Here is a 4,648-nt window from a genome sequence, read left to right as displayed (position 1 = left end):
CTCTGTGTGCTGAGGCTCCCCAGATGGGGCTGGGCTCCCCCAGGGCTGTCTTCAGATCAGCCCAGGCCCTGCAGGGAGGAGGTCTCCACATGCAAATCTGCTCCTGCTCTGGACACCAGAAGGAGGGGCCTCAGGTGATGACTGACTGACCCTGTGGGCTGCTGAGACAGAGGGGGCAGGTCCTTCTTCTATCGGGCGAGAGTCATCATGGGCCCTGAGGTCATTTCTTCCTCTAAGATTCTGGGATTCTAAGAGTCAGGTTCATTCCTCCCCAGGCCTGTGTCTGATGCTCCAATACCTTGTCACTTTAACTGAACTGCTCCTGGACCTTCCCTATACTCTGAAGTCTTCTGCCCATGGATCCTCTCTCCCCCATTGTTGAGTTCCCCCAGGCCCTGCTTGGAATCAGCCAGACCTCATCACTTCCAACTGTGCCTGGGACTCTGGAGGATTCAGACACACAGGGAATGGGGCCTTCTCTACCCCATGACTGGGGGCCCCTTTCAGTGATGTCTTCTCCATTAGGACTTGAGCTCCATCAGGGCAGGGACTGTCTGTTTATCTCCCATGGAATCTCCAGCACTTAGCACAGGGCCTGGCCCACAGGAAGGTATTGAAAATTGCTTGTTGCCTTGCCTGGCCTCCAATCCAGAACTGCCTCAGGACCATCCAAAGGATCAATTATAACAGTGTGTAAACCCACCTTCTGCCCCCACTTACCCATGACTCTTGCTACTCAGGCCTCCCAAGAGGCTGCAGAGGAAGGAAGCCAGGCACATGCTCTCTCTGGGCCTCAGTTCTCTCTTATTAAAATGAGAGTGACTTTTCTCTCAGAGGGTTTGCAGCCAGAACACAGGTGTTGGGAAAACCATTGCTAAGCTTCCACGAAAATGGGCAAGGAAATGACTCACGTTAACACTGTCGTCATTGGACATATAGACTCTGGCAAGTCCACCACTACTGGTCACCTCATCTACAAATGTCATGGAATTGATAAGAGAACTATTGAGAAGGTCCAGAAGGAGGCTGCTGAGATGGGAAAGGGCTCCTTTAAATAGGCCTGGGTCTTGGATAAACTGAAGGCTGAGCATGAGTGTGGTATCACTACTGATATCTCCTTGTGGAAATCTGAGACCAGCAAATACTACGGGACCATTATTGATGCTCCAGGACACAGAGACTCCATCAAGAACATGATTACAGGCACATCTCAGGCGGACTGAGCTGTCCTGATTGTGGCTGCTGGTGTTGGTGAATTTGAGGCTGGCATTTCTAAGAGTGGGCAGACCTATGACCATGCCTTTCTGGAATAACTGATTGTTGGTGCACACAAAAAGGATTCCCCAGACCCTCCTACAGCCAGAAGATATACGAGGAAATTGTCAAGGAAGTCAGTACCTATATTAAGAAAATTGACTACAACCCCTATACAGTAGCTTTTGTGCCAATTTCGGGTTGGAATGGCGACAACATGCTGGAGCCTAGCTCTAATATGCCCTGGTTCAAGGGATGGAAAGTCACTCGCAAGGATGGCGATGCTAATGGAACTACCCTGCTTGAAGCTTTGGTTTGCATTCTGCCACCTGACAAGCACCTTCGTCTACCTCTCCAAGATGCCTACAAGATTGGCAATATTGGTACTGTACCTGTTGGCCGAGTGGAAACTGGTGCGCTAAAACCAGGCATGGTGGTCACCTTCGCTCCAGTTATTGTTACAACTGAAGTAAAGTCTGTCGAAATGCACCATGAAGCTCTGCCAGGGGATAATGTTGGTTTCAATGTCAAGAACGTGTCTGTCAAAGATGTCTGTTGTGGTAATGTGGCTGGTGATAGCAAGAATGACCCTCCTATGGAAGCAGCTGGTTTCACTGCACAGGTTGTTATCCTGAACCATCCAGGCCAAATCAGTGCTGGCTATGCACCTGTTAAGGATTCTCACACTGCTCACATTGCTCGCTAGTTTGCTGAACTGAAGGAGAAGACTGATCAGCGTTCTGGTAAGAAGCTGGAAGATGGCCCTAAATTCCTGTAATCTGGACATGCTGACTTCATTGACATGGTTCCAGGCAAGCCCATGTGTGTGGAGAGTTTCTCTGATTCTCCTCCTCTGGGTCGTTTTGCTGTTCATGATATGAGGCAGACTGTTGCAGCTGGTGTCATCAAGGCAGTTGACAAGAAGGCTGCTGGAGCTGGCAAGGTCACAAAATCTGCCCAGAACGTCCAGAAGGCAAAATGAATATTCTGTACAGCACCTGCCCCCCAGTCTTAATGAGTGGTGGAAGAACGGTCTCAGAACTGTTTGTCTCAATTGACCATTTCAGTTTAACAGTAAAAGATGGGTTAATGATTACAATGCATGGTAAAAGCTTCAGGAGGAAAGGAATGCTTTTGTGGACCATTTGTTTCGTGGCAGTTTTAAGTTATTAGTTTTTAAAATCAGTAATTTTTAAATCGAAACAACTTGACCAAAAATCTGTCACAGAATATTGAGACCATTAAAGCAGTTTAATGTGAAAAAAAATAAAATAAAATGAGAGTGAAACCTCTTCCAGCTTTTTCACTTACCTAACAAAGAGGGTCTCAAGATGTTGACCAAATTCCCCAGAGAATGAGAGCCTCAGGAAGTCAGAAGTGGGTGAGGTTTAAGAAAATATATTTTATCTATGTTTGTTTATTCAAATTTAGTAATTAAATAGTCAAGAGCATCGGAGATCTGCAGGTGAGCACTTGCTCAGTGTTCTGGGTTTCCTCTCACTCGGTCTTATCCCCGGGCTTCTGGGAATGATGCTTTAGGTCAGGTGGGGAATAGGAGTTCTCTCTGTGCCCTTAGAGACTCGTCATCTGACGCAGGGAGACCACCTAGACTGCAAACCTATCAAATATATTGAGCCTCAGAAGGTGTGGGGATGGCCTTCCAGCCACAATTTGTTCTGGGGCTCAGTCCTCCTGAGATCCTCCTCCCTGAGCCAATCTCCCTTTTCTGTCCTGAAAGAGGGAAGGATGGATATGTATGTGAATGGAGACGGAACTCCACGCATAGGTTATACTTGATCTTGTAAGCAAGTGTGGATTTTGGACACCGTTCTTTGACTGAGAAGGAAAAAAGAAGGGAACTGTGATCCTCTCCCTGCTTTGTTCTCTGTTGCCCTTTTCCTTTGTCCTTTTTTTCCCTTCCCAGCCACATCTCATTCTGGGATTCAGTCCTCCTGACATTATCCCCACTGTACTATGCTTCACTTTTCTACCCATCCTGCAGCTTCCTGGTGCAGTGGTAAGAGCTTGGAACTTGGGACCAGAAGCCCTGCTTTCAGTTCTTGTCTCTGAAGTTTGTGATCTCTGTGACCCTGAGCAAGTCAACCTAACCTGTCTGGGTCTCTGTTTTCATGTATGTGTAAAATGGGAACATAATAGCCCCTACTTCCCAGGGCAGTTAGTGAGGTCTAAATGACCTACCACCTGTCATTGTGTTGCAGACCACATAGTGCCCATTAAATACTCCATGCTGGCTGTCCCTCTGGGCCTGGGCCCACTCCCACACTCAGGCAGATCAAAAGATCTAGTAATGGAGGGAGATATGGAGAGGGAGAGGAGGGGGTGGGGAGGGGTCATTTTCTAGGGGTTCTTTCTCCAATTTCCTCTTCGGCCTGAGGTGTTTCTTCATCCCCCCAACCCCCAGCTGAGAGGGCTCCTCTTCCCCCAACACCCTAGCATTTCTCTGTGTTGTCCTTCCCCATGCAGGGGCATCTTAGTTCCTCCCATGGAAGGGAGGAGCATGAGAACAGAGACTGCTGCTATTTGTTACTGTGCCCCCTGCACCTGGCACAGTGCCTGGCACAGGGTAATGCTGAACAATGGCTAGTTGTTGGACTAGTCTGCACAGTTTTAGTAGCTGAGGATGTTGTTCACACTCTGGGGCCTAAGGGAATTCTGAAGTGTCCCTTAAAAAGGTGAGGCATTGGGAGGGGCAGTTCTGCATGTGCCCCCAGCTCAGGGGAGGGGCTGGGAAGGCAGCACCAGCTGAGTCTCCCTCAAGGCACAGGGCAGGAGACTAGGAGCCCCAGGGGGCATTTGCAGCCCATCTCAGACCCAAACTCATCCCATTGTTTCCCTCTGGTGGTCACAGGGACAATAGCCATCCAAGAGAAGGTCAGGAGGAAGGTCCTGTTTTTATTTACCTTCTCCTTTGGAATGGGGGCTCCATGGAAACAGGAAGTGGTTTTTTTTTGGCTGGAATTTATGTTCCCAGATGTTAGCCAGTACCTGAGGCAGAGTCTGCACCTCATGAATGCTTGGCACCTTGTCATTTTAAAGGAATAGTGCCCCTGGGACCTGAACACACCAGCCCATGTGTGAACATGCCCAGTGCACTGGGCACCCAGGAACTTTGTAGTGGTGGGCCTCTGGGGAACGACAGTGGCACCTCGGGTTAAGCAGGGAGCAAATCCACAGAAGGAGGAAAGATCAGCATGACGAAAATCATAGAGGAGGAATCATCTTCGGGAAGTACACTGGCTGAGCTGTCCAGCTGAAGTCCAGGAGAAGGGAAGGAGCAGAGAACATACATGGTGGTACACCACAGGAACTTGAAGTACCAAAGAAATGGACCAAAGCAAGAAGAAAATGGCCCATAGAAACAAATGTTTAGAGA

The 4,648-nt window shown here is 48.7% G+C and overlaps 1 pseudogene; it reads left to right on the top strand.

The window, feature by feature from the left end:
* The first annotated feature begins 890 nt into the window (after positions 1-890).
* On the top strand, positions 891-2,515 carry LOC140498874 (elongation factor 1-alpha 1-like; annotated as a pseudogene).
* Positions 2,516-4,648: the final 2,133 nt, after the last annotated feature.

Source organism: Notamacropus eugenii, chromosome 4 (genome assembly GCF_028372415.1).
Source record: "Notamacropus eugenii isolate mMacEug1 chromosome 4, mMacEug1.pri_v2, whole genome shotgun sequence".
Classification (NCBI taxonomy): Eukaryota; Metazoa; Chordata; class Mammalia; order Diprotodontia; family Macropodidae; genus Notamacropus; species Notamacropus eugenii.
This window is presented reverse-complemented; position numbering and strand designations above follow the sequence as displayed.